Consider the following 18,883-nt stretch of genomic DNA (forward strand, 5'->3'; position numbering starts at 1 on the left):
CTATTAGGATTTAACTGTGTGATTTTGAGTCAATGACCTTAGGTTGGAGTAGTGTTGGGATGTGTGACCTCCCGGGAAGTCCTGGTGCTTCACCCCTAGATCCAATGAATGCTATGTGTTCCCTTTATTCTCATGAGAGAAGGATTCATGTTGAATCACTACTCATGAAACATGGGTCAATGAGTTTGACTCAAAATCACACAGTTAAATCCTGATAGCAATATCACATTAATTTATATTGCTAATATTTAATATATAAGTACAAAATTTAATATATGTGAAAAATTAACAAAATCATAATAAAAATAGAGTTGGTCTTTTAATTTATTAGAAATAATAAAAATATAAAATTAATTTTTATAATTGATTTTTACGGTCAAGCTATTTAATTAGTATACATATATATTTATCAAAAAATCTAAATTAGAATTATATTTTAAAGAGAAATGGAATAACCTTTTTCACCTCTCTCATTTTTAATGCTAATTTAGATTACTAACATTAAATAATAAATATGTTTAAGTTTAAAAAATCTACATTGAAAACATATTTTAAATTTTAATTTATTAAGAAAAATATAAGTTAAAGTGATATTTATAGTTCATTGTAAAAACTTAAATCATTTTTGTACAAATTAATTATTTTTTAAATAATTTGTTTTCTTCTCAATAGACAAGGACTCCCGTTCCGAAAGAACTCTTGTTATATTATTCTTCCATAGTTTAATAGAACAACCGCATATTATTGTACCTTTTGATGCAAATGCTAGTCAATGAACATAATTGTTGTATTAAGTCGAGGATGCTCCTTGCCTAACTCAAAAAGATTTATAGAGAATATGAAACACCTCGTATTTCCACCAACAGGTGGCTAGAATGCGATATTTCCACATTGTAAGATGACACGTGTGAAGTTATTTGAGTTATGGAAGATGGGTCCACACGCAAGGATGAGATGAGAGATATTTTTATGGACCATGCAAAGATCTGCATCAGACCTCTCGCCGTCCTGTTTTTGATTTACCTCCCTCTCGAATATTCCAGACGGCTTCCGTAGCAAACGATGGTGCTCTCTGAGATTCGATGACGACTCCTCTAAATATCACGGTGGGAGACGTGTACAAGCAAACTACTCTTTGTTATCAATTTGAAATCTTCCCGTAATATAGACCACCAGAGGAAAGAGCAGGAGCAAACAAAATTGCCGAGCTTTTTGTATTCTGAAGCATACCCACAAAGTGTTTGATGCGTTTAGGGTTTGTTCTTCTGGGATAGAAGTCGAAAAACAATGCCATGGAGAGAGCTGGAAATGAAGCTTTGGAGGTTCGACTGGATTGGAAGACGGAGTTAACGGCTGAGTTGTACATCGACAACGAGAGAAAGAAAATGGAAGGTGAAAGAATAGTTATGTGGGAGAAGTTTCTTCCACGGCGGTCTCTCAGAGTACTGGTGGTTGAGGGTGATGATTCCTCGCGCCAGATTGTCAGTGCTCTGCTGCGTAATTGCAGTTATCAAGGTATTTAGTCGATTTCTTGTTTTTTCTTTTAATCAGTACGTTTATCTTTCTGCTTCTTCGGCCTGGATGCCACTGTCGAGGGATAATATTGCTGACAAATTCATCTGTGGGTTAGATTATGGTGTATTTAAGGATTGGGCGTGATAGTTTATTAATTCGTATTCAGTATTTATGCATTTAGACGAGCGACATATATAAACATAGGTTTTCACATTGGAAGGTCCATGCTTTATTTGAACTCATCCCATTTGACTCTGCATTTCTTTGTAAGTGTTATTATCGTTTTGGTAGAAATCTCATCTACTTCTTGTGTTGTTCTTTTTTCTGTTTTTATTTTTAAATAACGTTATAGGTCATGGCCAGCCTTTAATTCTGTCCGAGGAAAGGATACACCGCAGTTTAAAGATGCTTAAATCTTAAGTGGGGTTGTTTCACCATAAGCTGGACTTACGGCGGCTAGATATTTTGACTTGGGTTCTATTGGGATCATTCCAAAGAAAAGGATATTACAATTGTACAAATATATTCAACATTAAACATCCCGTTGTCTGTCGCATCTATTTATTCTGTTATCCTTTCAAATTTCATCCTCAGACCTTCTAGCTTGCATTCCTAGAAGCTAAACCCTTCAGCACCTTATTAGAGTTCTCTTCAACGTGGAACACCTTAGGTGGCAACAGAGTGTCCCAATCCACTCTTGGGTAGCATAGTCACTTATAATAGACTACTTTTTTGCTAGATAATCTTCAAGTATACAATTCTACGTACACAGTCTTTTTTGGCACTCACTTAAATTTGAAATTGGGCGCCAAGTTGCGACTCACCTTGGGTGCCCAACCTTGTATTTAAGCAAGCCCAGTTTATTACAAAAGGTATCTTGGAAAAAGTGTTAATGCGTTGTTGCAACTTCTCAAACACACGGATGGCTAGGGCAACACAGTGCTTGATTACAGGTACAGGTTCAGCCAAGGATGGCAGGTCTTAACATGTTGATATGCAGTCCATTTTCGATAAATGTAGCAAGGTATTCAGTGAAATTCTTCTTGGGTTACTATCGGTTAGGGGCTTAGAGCATGTCTTTGAGCTGAGAACAGAAATGTGTTAGCAAAGACAGTTAAACAGCAGGTTGAATGTTTGGTGATTATTCCTTGCTATTGCTTTGAAATTTATTGATGCTGTAGTAGGATTTGTGTTGTGAATTTGATATATTTATGAAGCTGGTGAAACATCTCATAAACCCTAGGTGTATTATAAAGCACCATCTTAACGTACTCCAAAGTCTTTGCCTCTGATAAATTAAATATGTTAAAGAAGCGTTGCTCCATAAATACTCCCTTGGATGCATTTGTTCTCTTATGTTGTCATTTGATTTCCTCCTTTGCAAATTGTCTCACTAAAATTTCCCCTCTCAATCTCCTTAAACATGGGAGCACAAAACTAGCTTTTTCTATCTCAAAGCTTTTTACTCTTAAAGCTAACATCACATGCAATGACGGTTGACAAACTTAATTGTCACATACACTACCCCTTTAATCAAGAATATTTTGGCAAATATAATTTTTTTTTGAGGAAGAGTTGGAATAATTGCCAAAATTCACAAAGAATAGATACTTTGATAAGCCATTCAAATTGATTCATTACCTCCCATTACACAAAAGGAATTTGATCCACATACATATCCATTTAAATATATTTTCAAATCCATTTCATTCTTTGTATCATTTCTTAATGAAATATTGTGAAAGAACTACTTTTGCAAGGCTTTTGATTCTATTCCCCGCTCAGCATTATTTTAGCAAATCAAAGATATTGGGGTTTCAGAGGTACTCCTCATGGCCATCATGAGACTTTATTAGAGAGTTGTCGGTCGTCTCAGGGCCCCCTTTGGCTTCCCCGATTTCATCCAAAGTTCCATTGGGGTTAAGTAGGGCTGCCCACTTTCTCCTACGCTGTTTGGTATATACTGTAAGGATTTGCCTAAGGGCAAAATTCACCTAGGAACTAAGAACTCAAACACAAGCACAACTGTAGACCAGAAAAAGAGAGTATGATCAGAATGACGATATATTCAATATGCCATGTTCAAGAGTACACTAGGAGTGTCTGTATATAAAGGCCTCTGAGATACATCTAGAATGCCTCGGAATTAGCTACATGATAAGTCATACAACTAGACACATGTCCACCAGATATGGGTTATCCTTCATTAAGTACAGAAGTAAGTGCGGTGATGAGAGGATAAGCCTACAAGGGTGTAACACACAAATTAGTGTTGTAGACACCATGTGTTAAAATAGAGTTGTGTACTCTTGTGTTGTCAACAAGACAACTCAAAAAGGTGCACAACCTTCTAAGTGTCTCACAAATAAAAATAATAAAATAATGCATTAACTTTAGTAAACTTAAGTAAGTGTAAATAGTAAGTATTTATTTACACCAACACCCCGCCTTAAGTGCAACTTAGGGGAATGCCCTTACGTTTACGAAACTAGGATGAAATGCAGGATGGGTCCCGACTACTAGGCCATGTTAGGTACCTATGTACATAATGAAATGCAATCTCTCATAAAGCGGAGAAAGAGGGAAAACCTCATGGGAAAAACCCTCCCCCAAAAAGAGAGATAACTAGGGATGCATGGAGTAATCAAGACCCCCCTCATTATGACATACATCTATTATATACATAAGAGAATGATGAGAGGAGGAAGAGAGACAGAAGAGGCTCTCCCCCCAAAGAAGAATGCCAGGCAGTAAAAGCCACTCCAAGGAAGAAGTTGGTCCAAGAATGCAGAATGATGTTGCTTCCTTTAGGAAGAAACAAAGGCATAGGTACAATCTTGAAGATGTATGGTGGCCTTGAAACTTGCTCAAGTATCCCTGTGTTGATGCTGATGCCCGCCCCTTCCGACTGTGCTGAAAAGAACAAATGCAGATCTGGCAAGGATGTCTGTTGAACCTGTTCCACGAAACCATTTGTCTTCTCAACTGACAAAGAGACCACCGCTAATTGCTGTTCATAAGGATCTACAATCACGCCAACCCGTATAGATTGATCATGTAGAGAGTGGACATGAGGGTCAGAGTAAGCCCTCGCAACAATTGTAGAAGGATCACCTTCATCAAAGAGAAGATGTAAGTCCTCAAGGCTGTTTCCCAGGTCAACTAAAGTTGGAGCTGGAAGACGAGATGGACCATGCTGTGTTGGACCTTTCGCTATGGCAATGTAAGCATGTGGACTAAACTGATGTGACCTCTCACTGCAACTGTCGATAAAACCCCATGTGTTTGAACTTGTTGAAGCACTATTGCTGGTGTCACCATCAGTTTCCACTGTGTATGATGTGCAGAGAGTGGAGGATAAGTTGGGTGAACTTTCCTCAAAGTGAACATCCTTCTCCACAAAAATCTTGTGTCTCTGGATCCATAAGTCTGTAAGCCTTTGCATTGTCTTCATAACTGATAAAGGTACAAGGCCTAGGTGCCAGTGCCTTACAACTCCTAGAAGATAGGTTAGCCCATGCTGGACAACCGAAGACTCTTAGGTGACTCACAACTGGTTTTCTGCCGCACCATGCCTCAAAAAGAGTCTTCCCTTCTAAGGCATTATGAGGGGACCTATTAAGTATGTGAGTAGCACTGCTAATGGCTTCAACTTCAAGTGTAGGATCAAGAGACTTGGCTTTTATCATGCAACTTGCCATGGTTTTGAGAGTCCTAATCCTCAGTGCTGCAACATCTGTCTTGTGCAGACTGAATGCTGGTGGGTTTTGAAGATCAATCCCCTAAATTTTGCAAAAGTTCTCAAGTCTTCTATCTACATATCTGTTCTCATTGTCCACCCTTAGTTCCTTGATGGCTTTCCTAGATTTGTGTTCAACATGAGTCTTGAAGTCTTAAAGCTTATGAACCAATTCACTCTTATGATGAAGGAAGTAGACCCGAGTGAATCTTGAAAAGTCATCAACAAATGTGAGGATGTAGCGGCTTTGGCTGACTAAAGTCACTGTAAAGGGTCCTGCTAAAACCATGTGAACTAACTGAAGAACAACTGGTGCTCAAGAAGACTTCCCTTTATCATACTTCTCCTTGAGATGGATATCCACTGAACATGATGAACACTGCCCCTCAGAAAAGTTGATATTAGGTAGATCTTTGACCATATGTTTAGAGCAAAGTTGTTGAAGAGAGCAGAAGTCAAGGTGACCAAACTGCTCATGCCATAAGTTGATTTGTGAAGTAGAGTGAGTCAACAAGGCTTGAGAAGGAGACTTAGGCACAAAGTGGGAGAAGGAATAAAGCCTCTTGTCATCATTGACTTTTCCCACTGCAACCAATGAATCATCTCTAAGACTGCGCACCATCACTGAATCTGGAAGGAACTCAACTTTTTGATCATCTCCAAGGTGAGTGATTTGGTAAACTGATAGGAGATTGGAGCTAAGATTTGGAACGTAGAGAATATCTTTGAATTCCCCATTTTCCATTTCCACATGTCCTTTCCCGTCAACTTCCATTTTAGTATCATCTCCCACGAAGATGTGTGGTACCTTTGACTGCTTCAATGAAGAAAAGTCTCCCTTTGAAGAACCCATATGGTAAGAGGCACCAGAGTCAAGTATCCATTCCAAAGAAGAACTTGTGCTTGCCATAAGTGCTTTCCCTTTACCCTTTGAAGAGGTTGGAGCTGAATCCTTGGAAGTACTTGGTACTTGAATCTTGTTCTTCCTAAGTAGGTTTTCTAACTCATCGATTCTTTTAGTTTTGCAATGATGCTTGTCATGATTTGGCTCTTTGTAGTATGCACAAAATAATTTGTCCTTCTTTTCATTACTTCCCTTCTTGTTGGAAGAAGAACCGCCTTGTTGCGAGGAGGATTGTTGTGTCTCACATTGTGATTTCTGCTTCCACTGCTTCTTGTTGTTGTTGCGTTTCCCTCCTTGACTTGATTGGTGCTCATCACTAGCCACCAAGGCTTTGGTCTTTGATGACTTGAGAAGTCCTAAATCCATCAAGTGAGATTGCTCAACAATCAACATCTCTGCAGATGCATGAAATGTAGGCTTTTGGTAAGCAAATCCCATGGTCAACCTATGAGTATTGAAACTTGAAATGAAGGAAGCATACTTTGATGGTAGCCTATTTAGGATGCGATGAATCAACTTGTCGTCCTTCATGGGATTTTCGCAATCTTTAAGAAGTGCCCTATACTCATTGGCTTTGAGGATATAATCCTGAATTGTGTCAAGATTCTTCGGATACAAGAGAAGTAGATCATCCTCAATCTGAAATCCCTTTTCTTCATCCACCTTCCATACAATGATTCAAGTTTGTCCCAAGCTTCTTTAGATTCTGAACAATTGGTAATGTGAAAGAGAAGATCCCCATTTACACAACTCCTGATAACTCCTCAAGCCTGTTGGTCTTGTACTTGCCAATTAATGAGTTCTTTAGCATTGGTAGGTTTAGGAATTTTACCATCAACATAAAGACTATATCCTTTTTCCATTAATCTACTCCATGCAATATCTTTCCATGTAGAATAGTTGCGTGAAGTTAAGAGGACATTTAAAACCCATGATGCAGAAATTAAAAGAGCACAATAGAGACAAAAAAAACACAGTACACCCCCCCCCCCCTTTCACTCAATCAAAAGACCCCCCCCAAAAAAGATGCTTTTGGCACTTTATAAGTAGTGTGTGTACAATGGGCCACTTGTCAAAATGAACAAAGTGGACTTTCTGATTTTGCTTTTACAATTGCCTTATGAGGCCCAAATCTATCACTAAGCACTGTAGCTCAGGTTTACAACAATTCTGAAAAAGAATCAAAGCTTTACAATGTTGAAAAAGGCCTAATTCTGAAAGTGAAAATTTTGTCCACACAACCCTAGAATTTGACTTCAGATCTGGAAAGTAGACGAAAAATACGCACTTTAAAAAAAAACTAAACCTTAAAAAGTGACCAAATGTGCTCGTATAGAGCGTTTGAAGTTGTAAAACATAGGATTATGCAGGTACAATCGCCAAAAAATGCAATTTTTGCAAAATCTGTGCACCAAAACCACAAAACAACACCACCATTCGAAAATTTAGGAAATTCTACCTAATTTCAAAAAAATTGCACTTGAATCGGAGTCCAGATGTCTAAGTTATGGGCTTGCAAAGTTAGGCTGCCAAATTGAAAAGCAATTTGGAGAGGGGTTTGGCAGGAAAACTGCGATCTTAAATTTGATGGACAAACGACCGTCGCAGTAGTTATAAAATGACTAGGTTTGACAGTCAAACAACTGTCAAATTTAACCTTGTGAAAAGCTGACGTGAGCGAAAAAAATGCCTCTTGCTGATGTGTCAGGTTGAGTCGGATGTCTGTACGGTACAAATTGACACGTGGCTGCATGGTCAGCGTACAGTCGGAGGTGATGTGGCTCATAGTTGGTAGTATGATAGTCTAATGTGGTGGATGAGCTATATGCTGACGTGGCAAAAATACGTGTCACAGGAGTGACATGGCAACTTATGTGGCAAGTTGCCACGTGGAGGTTTGCTACTACACGAGGCAGGCGAATGAATACATGACATGTGTCCTTGGTAGGCTCTGCATAGATGGCTGAGTTGTTGGAGCCGATGAATTAAATAAGGCTGTGTGTCACCGGATTTAGTGCTGTCAGAGTTTCACAGTCTTCGTGAGCCTGTGGCCAGGATCTGTGACGTGATTACTGCCGTTGCCGAGAGTTTAAAATGGTGCCAGATAATTTGAAATGTTGCTGCCGAAGTTTATCCTGCATGTAGGTTGTTGTGACGTCGAAATTTGCTTTTGTGTGGGCCGGGAACAAATTAGTGACGATGGATGTTTGAACGAACGGGACCTCGAGGTTGTCAAAGATGCCCCAAACGATCTGTACATAGCGGGAAATCCAAAGTCGTCTGCCGAATTAGTGGAAAATATCCCACATTGGTAAGGTGGGAAGCTTGCGGGCAATTTAAAAAGAAACTTTTGTGCAATGCCAAGAAAGAGCCCTTCGGGGTTATTGTGGACTTGTTGCCGGTGGGTAGAGTGGTCGGTTTTTCTAAGACTTGCTGGATTTGTCCGCCGGTTAAGCTGTATGGTGTGATAATAATAAAATCCCTACTAATGCCTGCGAATAAAATAAATTCCCCACACTGCAATGCTGAGACCTGACATCCCGGTTCTGCAAAAAAAATTTCTCTGCTGGGTGCCCGAAGGGCAATTTTTCTTTTCCATAAATACTGATGAAAAATAAATAAAATTACAGAGAATAAATACAGATCCTAAAATTAATTAAATTGCAGATCTGAAAATGACCATACTTGAATTGCAAATCGGGGCCTTCGGGTTCCGATTTGCAAATTTTTTTGTCTCATGGTCGACTTTGGGCCAAGGTAGCTGAGTTTATAGTCGATCCTCACCGATTCAGCGTTTGGGATGCAATGGCGAGGTCAGATCTGGCTCTAGACGCTCCTAATTTCCGCAGTACTCCAGAGTCGGGCTGAGGTGCTGAAGCAAGAGTGGTCTCGAATGACTATGTGATGAGAAAATCTCCAAGCTCTGATACCATGTAAGAATTTGCCTAAGGGCAAAATTCACCCAGGAACTAAGAATTTAAACACAAGCACAACTGTAGACCAGAAAGAGAGAGTATGATCAGAATGACGATATATACAATATGCCATGTTCAAGAGTACACTAGGAGTGCCTGTATATAAAGGCTTTTGAGATACATCTAGAATGCCTCGGAATCAGCTACATGATAAGTCATACAACCAGGCACATGTCCACCAGATATGGGTTATCCTCCATTAAGCACGGAAGTAAGTGCGGTGATGAGAGGATAAGCCTACAAGGGTGTAACATGCAAATCAGTGTTGTAGACACCATGTGCTAAAATAGAGTTGTGTACTCCTATGTTGTCAACATGACAACTCAAAAAGGTGTGCAAACTCCTGAGTGTCTCACAAATAAAAATAATAAAATAATGCATTAACCTAAGTAAACTTAAGTAAGTGTAAATAGTAAGTATTTATTTACACCAACATATACATTGATGGGCTTGAGACTTATTTGAGGAGATTCTCGCTTCTTGAGAATGGGTCTTACCTTCATTAGGTCCTGATATCCATCGTTCTCTTTGTTGACGATGAGGTGCTACTATCCTCCATCTCGGAGGGGTAACATCGTCTTTTAGACGGTTTGGCCTCCTTTTGTGTCTCTCGACAGCTTGTGGTTAACTTGGGCAAGACCCAGGTTATGGTTTTCAACTGCTTGAAAACCTCACATTTCCACTTTTTCTTCAGAGGGATCGAGATCAAGTTGACCTCCAACTACACCTATTTGGGCATTAGGTTTTCTGGGCCACGTTATAGTATGAGATTGGCCATGACGCTGTGGGTTAATAAGGGGTTGGGTTCATTTGCTTGCTTGAGAGATAGTGCTTCAAACATCACTTCCAGGATACCATATCTAAGATGTCCATCTTAGACTCCTTGATTAGATCTACTATCCTTTATGGCTTGACCATCTCGGGGCCCTCTTTATTGGTTGCTGACTAGACTTCGATTGAGAGGGTTCAGACTCTTCTTCTTTGACGCTTTATCTGCTGCCAGTTGACCACTCCTACTAATATTAGCTTGGTCAAGTTCGATGCTCGTCCATTTAGACTTTGCACGATCTTTGATTTGGTTTGGTTACTTCATAGACTCAGGGGTTTTGCAGACTCCGTTGATAGCAGATAACGTTATTCCTACTTGGCTTACTGTTCCTCAGCGTCAATTGTGGCCGTTGACCCCACTTGTCATGCTTGATGCTAGTATCCTGAGGTTTACAATCTCCTCAGTAATGTAGGTATTGATATTGACTACCTTCCTCCCTTTCAGTTCTCCCTTGACGTTCCCACTCATCTCCTCACCCCTCGGGAGAAGTTGAATTAGATTACTAGGATGGACAACAAGAGGTTTATTCATGTGACCTGGGTTAACTTGTGAGGGGGTCTCTGCCCTTGTATGGCCTTCTATGTAGAGCACTATATTGACATTTAGGATGGCATCATTGTTTGACCGCACTACTCTCAGTGTCGGCCCCATGCCTTCTGTATTCTGTTAGGCTCTTTTAGAATTGACTTTCACCGGCTCTGTATCCAGACATATCACCAAACCAACAAAGATAAGCGGTTTTGTTAGTGTTGTGACATGGGTGTGGTTAAGATCAAGATTGATTTCATATTTTTATTGTTCGATCTACTACGAGATTAGAGGGAGATTCCACTGCTTCTTCAGGGATTGCATGTCCCTCTCCCCTTTCTTCAAGTACGATGACCAGCGATGCCTCACTCTTTACCTCTAGGAGGCCTTTCGTCTTTGGGATCTTACTCTGCGGGAGTTATCCTCCTTTGGGTTTGCGCGCCCCTTCACTAGCTTATCACATCTTTCTTCACTTTGGTTATCTTTACTAGAGGAACCAAGCGTGCGAGAGGCTCGCTTACTGCTACTCACACCAGATTAGTGAGGCCGCGCAGAGGTCGTATGCACATTCACCATCAGTGACAATGATCCTCCTCTCTTCGGCGACGGGCTTAGACTTCTTCGCACACGAATAGTAATCCTTAGGTTTTGAGCTACTTTTCGACGTCTACGAACTGCTGGTTGCTTTGGGGTTTCGTAATCTCTCTTGTGTAGTGTGGTTTCTCTTTATTTGCTTCTTGTTCTGTTTGTTTCCTTTCTCTTAGGCACTGATTGGTGGTCCTAGTGCCTTCTAGCCTCTGTTTGTATCTTCAATACCTTAGGCCCAGTTGTGGTCTCTTATTGGATGTTAATATTCCATCTTATCTTATTTAGGTTAGCATTGCTTCCTCTTATTTTTTTGATAATTTGCAAGTATTAATATGCCTATTTACACGGGCATTAATATTCACTTGAGAGTGCTCTTCAATCTCTATTTTCTTATTTTCCTTTTCCTTTACCATTTTTAAACCATCCAAAATCACAAGTGCTTTAGGCTTTCAACTTCACTATTCATTCTATGACCAAAGAAGAGTTCCTCCTTTGCCAGATTACACACTGAAATCATGCAACACCACCTTTGCTCTTGTTATCCCTAATTTTTTAAAGTCAATCTATGTAAATTTAGTTTTAGTTTTCTAAATATCCCTTTTAAGTAAGGCACCACTTACTTTTAATAAATCTTTCTTATTATCTTACTTTCGTTACCCCTTCAACAAGGAGAGTACTTGGACATTAGTTAGATACATGTTATAAATTTCACACAACTACCTCAATCTTTAATGAGAATACAAAATCCTGTATGATGTCACGACTCACGACACAATTTTGCCACATTTGTATTATTACTAGGCGATCTTATTGTGACTAAACCTTTTAATTAATATTATCCAACCTCACATATGTACATTAGATTATTATGGTTTTATTTAATAAACGATGTTTATAGCTAGTTATAAAAGTATAATTGTTACAACAAGATCTTGCATATGGTTGTTGGGAGTAATAGTGGCCTTATGGAATTATATTTAACAACCTCATCACATTTGTATATTACCTTATCGGTGGAGGCATTATTGTGGTGAGAGGTATTTAACTTAGGTCATTCTCATATTAATGTCCTCTTTTGAAATGGATAATTTTGGTCCCCATTATTTAACTATTAACTATTTTAATATAATTTTCTCTAATTTATTTTCCAATTTTACAAAACAATGTTTCTCTTCTTTTGTGATTTGTGAACATTTTGTACCTTCTAATTTCTATACCAGAACTCTACATATGGTTGCTAGGTTTATGGTTTTATTAGACATGATTAGGGTTACAACTTACTGATATAGTTATAATGCAATTTTGTCAATACACAATTGTACACATTGTTAGTAGAGCTATGGTGGCTTTACAAGAGATTATTAGGGTTACTTGTATTATAAATATGTTAATCTGATAGTTCAATGGAGTTTTTAGACATTCGGTGAGGGAAGGGAAGGCTTTGGGGTTGGGGGATTGAGGGCCTAAGTTTGGAGATGGTGTGGGGACAATAGTGAATACTAAATTGTAAAGTAAAATGCACTGTAATGATTGCAGCTGAACATTTGAATTTTTGAAGTCAATACTAACAATGAAAATGTCGAATTTATAATATATATTCAGTGTACACCCCCTCCCAAACCTTAGAGTACCCATCCTCGAGACGCCCTCGCATCGGGTACTAGTGCAGAAATAGTTTCATTTGTAAGAGAACAAGAAGCTGCTGATGCATTGGTCAATAGGTTAAAAAAAGCTACTATCAAGGTCCATCCTCAAAGAGCAAGATGCATGCACCCACTGAACCAATTGTATCCTCCCAACACCCATTTTGGCAAGTACCTATGCTAGTAGAGGATGAGGAAGAAGTGGGAATTTCAACCTGCAAAAGAGGTCCATTGCACACCGCATTTCAAATGGAGGCAAGAGACCGTGCTGATGAAGCTATTGCATGTTGCCTCTAACAAATGGGCTTCCTTTCAATTTGGTGAGAATATTGGAAGGAAATGGTGGCAGCAATCAAAGAATCACTAGTTGACTACACAAGCCCAGGGTATGAAAAGGTGAGTACAACTCTATTGCAACAAGAGAAGACACAAATAGAGAAAAACCTTCAACCAATCAAAAAATCTTGGAAAACTTCGAGTTTAACTATTATGTTAGATGGTTGGAAGGATACAAGAAACCGACCACTGATTAATGTGATTGTAGTTTCCCCCAAAGGGGCAATGTTTTTGAAGGTTGTTGATTGTGAGGGGCAAGTGAAGGATTTTGAATTCATTTCTAGAATTCTCATGGAGGCCATTGAGATGGTGGGTAGTGAGAATGTGGTACAGGTGGCCATAGATAATGCCAAAAATTGTAGGGGTGTGGGTCCTTTGGTTGAGAGCCGGTATGAACATATTTTTTGGATCCCATGCAACATTCACTCCCTTAACTTGATCATGCAGAAGATTGGCACTGAAATAAATTGGGTGAAGAAAATATACCAAGAGGGGGAGGAGATACAAATGTTCATGATAAACTGCCACATGTCACAATCCATTCTTAAAACATACTCCAAATTGGAGTTGCTTAAGGTAAATTAATTTCTTAAAAATACTAAGTTTCATGGATTTGTAATTTAGTTAAAAATTAAAATTTGTAATTTTATAGTCAATTGACATATTGTTAACTTGCACAGGTTATTGAGACCCATTTTGCATCTCATATAATTTTTATGAGACGACTCCTCAAGGTAAAAGATGCATTGAGCCAAATGGTCATTGGTAATCAATGGGGTGATGGAAGGCCTCAAATTCAGAAAGAGGTCAAAGGGTTAGGGATTTGGTCTTGAGTGAGAGTTGGTGGGCACGTGTGGCATATGTATTGGATTTCATTGAGCCCATCATGACTATGCTCCGCTTTTCTGATGCAGATACACCTTGCTTGGGGGATGTGTATGATGGCATGTACACCATGGTTGAGAAGGTAAAACATTCTATACAAGCACATGAGAGTGACCCTACACAAAGCGAAACTTTATGCAATCAAGTGGAAGCAATCATCCACCATCATTGGAATAAGATGACTAGCCCATTGCACATCCTTGCATATGCCTTATCTCTTACGTACTATAGTGAGGAGGTACTTAGTATGCCGGGTAGAGTTGCACCATTTGCAGATGAGGAGGTTGCTGAGGGGTGCCACAAAGCTCTTACAAGATTCTTCCTATTGGAAGAAATGCATAAAAAAGTGAGGGAAGAATTTGGGCTGTTTGTTTTGGGGTTAAAGCATTCTCCATTTGCACTAAAGGATCAAAATAGAATGGGAGCTATCACATGGTGGTACATGTATGGTCAACTCTTCAAGCATCTTCAACCTCTTGCAATCAAGGTCCTATCATAGGTAGAATTTTAATTTTGTTTTGTTTTAAACTTCTAATATTTATGTTTACACTTGCATTCTAGAATTTAGTGTTTCACACATTCTTTAAAATTAATTTTCTTTTCATTTGTATGTTTTGTGACAACTATTTAGGTTGCTAGTTCTTCTATTGCTGAAGGGGATTGGAGTACATACTCCTTTATCCATTTAGTGAAGTGCAACCGGTTGTGCTCCAAGAAAGTTGAGGTCTTGGTCTTTCTCCACACCAACTTGCGTCTTTTGTTATGTAAGAATGATCATTACAAGGAAGGGGCAACAAAGCTTTGAGATGTAGCCTCTGAGTGTGCGGATTTGGATGCGACACTTGATGAGCTTACTACAATTAGAGATGGTGATGATGATAGCGTGGCATGTGGTGCATCTAGCATATTTCGAACCATGTTTGGTTCAAATGATCTTTCAATAGTTGGAGACGATGATAAAAATGTGGATTTTCTTGCGAATCCTTATGATTTAGACTCTGATGCATATTAGTTGATTGGATCTTCAATTATTAACTAAGTTTTTATTTTGTTGAAATCTTGAACATGACCTATTTGAACTTATTGTCTAAGACTAAACTCTAATGTTGGACAAGCACAGATTGATATATCATATGAATTTTGAAATATCTTGAATTTTGATAAAGGGTAAAGTATCATAGTCATACTATCAAATGATTTGTTTTTGAATATTTCTTGCATTTCTTTGCGCACACACACATATACACATTTCCTCTCGTATCTGCATCCAAATTAATTTTTTTCCCGCATCTCATATCCGCTCTAGAATCTGCATCTGACTCGGTAACTTAGCCTAGAAATAACAAATCTAATGGTACAATTTATTTGTAAGAGTATTTGTTCACTCAATTACACAATAACAATTGAATCTAGGAAAATAATGAATTAACATTAAACAAAATGATAATAAAAATTCCTATTGTAAATATGTACATTGTAGCTTTTTCCTAATAACTAACCATATTAGAAAATCGAGGGAAAATCACAATAGAATGCTGGGAGATGGTCCTCCATAACTAAGTCCAAGAGCATTAAACAACCTACGAAGTCAAGCCAACTCAGTGGATGAACCTGTACTGCTGCATCTCCTAATTATGTCTCCTTGCCAGTTCGTAATATGGTGGCTTTATGAAAATCAAATGAATAATTACTAATCTTACAATTGTTGTTAGGATGTTTGGATACTATCTTCCTCAACCAAGCCGAAGGGCATGATACATCCTTCAATACAACTTGACCCATTGGCCCCGAAGCGGACCAACTTAGGGTGGATTACTTGACGAGGGAAGATCAGTACTGCTGCATCTTCCTTACAGTTTCATAAATAAATTGTAAATACAACAATATTTACCTTCCACTTTCCTTAATATTTGAGATTGATGTATGTTTTCTGTGTTCTATTCAAATCATCAGAATTGATCCTTCGGTTATTGTTAATTAAAGATATTTTTATGATTGAATGGTTAATTGAATGTATTTCTTTGATCACATCATTTGAGGTATTGGTGAGTGATGATTAAATGATTGCTGAGTATATGATTGATGAGTGATGATGTAATGAATGCTGATTTTAAATATTGGTGAATGATTGAATGAATTTTGATTTGATAGTGTGCTTTGCTGATTGATTGTTTGCTTGATTTGATAAGTGATGATTGCTTTTGTGGATTCATCAGTGGTGATTCATAAGTGATCCTTGAATGATTGCAATGATCTCTACTTCATTGGTGAAAGTCTAACAATTTTTAATAAGACTTGCATCACCACCCTCCATTGCTGCTCTTTGAGAGCAATAAATTATTGTCCAAATTGATCTCTCTTGGATGTCTTTCTCAACTGAAACCTTCCTTCCTTTATATCTTCCACAGTGAGGGATGAGGTCACATCTCTTCATCATGTCTACTGTATAGCAAGAGTTACAACCTTTCAAAAGTACAACCTTTTCAATTAGTACAACCCTTCATACTTTCTACCCTTTAAAGAGACATTACCTCTCACAATTAGTACTCTTTGAAAGAGTACAAGTCTTCATAATTTATACCGTTTGAAAGAGTCTCATCGTTATTTACTTCCTGTTCCTTTCTTCTTTGCTTAATTCTTCTTTGCTTCACATGCTCCATTCTTTCTTCCTTCCTCTCCCTCCCATTTCAATGAAGTTCTCTTCTCTCTTTTATATCTCGTGTTTGAGGGAGTTGTAACTTTTCATTTAATGCCTTTTGACCATTCATTGGAGTTGATTAAATAATAATTATGCTATATTTTTAATTTAAAATTAGTCTTTATTCTTTTATACTATTAAGTTTATAACTTTATCATGATTGTTTATTTTTAAATCTTATTTTAAAAAAGGGACATTACATATTAATACATTATCCACATATTAATTCTTGAATCTTTTTGCCAACTTGTCTTTAAACTTATCTGGCATGTTCACAAATAATTTCTTTTTCCCCTTTTTAAATTTGTCAATTTTAATCTATAAAAAATAAAAAAAATAAAAGAAAAAAACCTTGAGAAAATTAGAAAAAAAGTTTTTTCAGATTATAACCAAAACAGAGAAAGTGAGTTGTCAAAATTGAAAAAGATATTTAAATATTTCAGAAATTCTAAAAGAGTACTTAAAATTGTCCCTGCATCACACACTCACTGCATTCTATATTTGTTATTTTATTGACATTTGTGAAGGGGATCAGGAGTCCTCCGTTCTTCTGTTATTTAGTATTGAATCTTCTCACCATGTAGTTTTGTTTTATTTTTATGATGTTATTGATTGAATTTGGTGTTCATTTTTTCTCCTAGATTCTTTGCCAATTGGTTTTCCAAAATTTGGCCTTTGCAGTTTTACTCATCAAATTTACTTTAGAATCAGCCTTGGTTCTTTCTCTTGCCATCTGAATGACATAACAAAGTGTTCTTTTTTTGCTGTCGAAGTCATCAAGGACCTGAATTTTGTCCCTGTTCTTATCCATTATGCTGCATCTACACTTTGATGCTGTAATTTGTTTGCTGATTCCAACAATTTACATGTTGGTGAGTTGAATGCAAGGCTCCACTGTGAAAATGTCAACAATTTACTGCTTAAGCCTGTCCACTTTTCATGCCATATTGATGGTTTATATGCTTTGTTTATCTTATCTTTGAGCCATTTTTGCTTTTTGGTATTTCAATTCTGTTTTTGGTTCATGTTTACTCTAAATTTAAGTAAATTGATGATGCCCTTTGAAATATTTAGCAAAGGATTTTTTTAATTTCCTTCTTTTTGAGCCATTCTGTTCTGTATATATTTTGCTGCTTAAGCTGAATTGACCCCTTGGAGACATCTAGCAGAGGCATCGATGTCGTAAGGACCAATACTTGCTGGCCAAAGTTGGAGTCTTATTTTTCTCCTCATAGAACAAGCTTTTATCAAGTGGACAGGTACAATTCTTGGGAGTGGGATTGGAATTAGTTCAAGAAATCAAAATTTTGAGGAAAAACTAGACTATTTATAAGAGACTTATCTTTACGCTTTACAGATTCTGCATTAAATGAACATAATTTGATACAGTCACTCTGTTTGTTATCTTATGGCAAAGGTGAGTGCTTACCACCAATTTGACTCACGTGTACCCTTTTGAATCCTATCAGATGGTTTTGTTCAAACTTTCCCTTGCAAGTTTTTTTAAAATGAGTTTAGAAATAGGTCAGCTCTGTAAATATAACATGCGTACAAAATCACTACTAGTAAATCATTTCCACATGTTCTCTCAAATATTGCCATTCTATTCTTGTGAAAAATTTCTATTCCTTGAAAATCCTTGGGGAGTGGGAAGGTTCCCTGGAGCAGTCTTTGGAGGCCAATTGTGGTATCTGCAGGCTTTTTGACACACTGACCTTTTCAGTTGTGAAAATATAATGTATTGGATCTTTGTTCTAGTTATATGATATGAGACATCATTGCTTGTGGCAAACACCAGTAACTGCAGTTGGAGATGGCCTGCTAGCATGGGGGCTTTTGGAAGATCCAAGCAATTGCTTTGACCTTGTCTTAACAGAGGTGGCTATGATATCGCTTTCTGGATTTAATCTTCTTTGTAAGATCACGAGTCATGAGAGCTTGAAACACATTCCTGTGATAAGTAAGACACTTATACTCAAATGATTTGTCTTATGCTGACATTTTTGTTTTATATTATTGAAATTATTGTAGCATTACTCTCCAGCAAAAGATGTCTATGTTTATTTTCTTTTTTCTTGTTGCATGCAGTGATGTCATCTTGTGATTCTATGAGTGTAGTTTTCAAATGTTTGACTAACGGTGCTGCGGACTTTCTGGTTAAACCTGTTCGGAAGAATGAGCTACAGAACTTATGGCAGCATGTCTGGAGGAGGTGCCATAATGTATGTCTCCGATGTTCATTC

At 37.8% G+C, this 18,883-nt stretch overlaps 1 pseudogene across 1 annotated transcript in view; it reads left to right on the forward strand.

Moving 5' to 3' along the window:
• Positions 1 to 1,192: 1,192 nt before the first annotated feature.
• The window catches only part of LOC149531775 (two-component response regulator-like PRR73), a 48,628-nt pseudogene continuing 30,937 nt past the window's right edge, over positions 1,193 to 18,883 (forward strand). The window contains exons 1-2 of the transcript XR_016358356.1: positions 1,193 to 1,515; positions 18,439 to 18,862. The product of XR_016358356.1 is annotated as a two-component response regulator-like PRR73 (transcript). The remainder of the gene's footprint in view (positions 1,516 to 18,438; positions 18,863 to 18,883) is intronic.

This window comes from Cupressus sempervirens, chromosome 11, assembly GCF_028749045.1.
Source record: "Cupressus sempervirens isolate cs-2001-9-10 chromosome 11, ASM2874904v1, whole genome shotgun sequence".
In the NCBI taxonomy this organism is placed as follows: domain Eukaryota; kingdom Viridiplantae; phylum Streptophyta; class Pinopsida; order Cupressales; family Cupressaceae; genus Cupressus; species Cupressus sempervirens.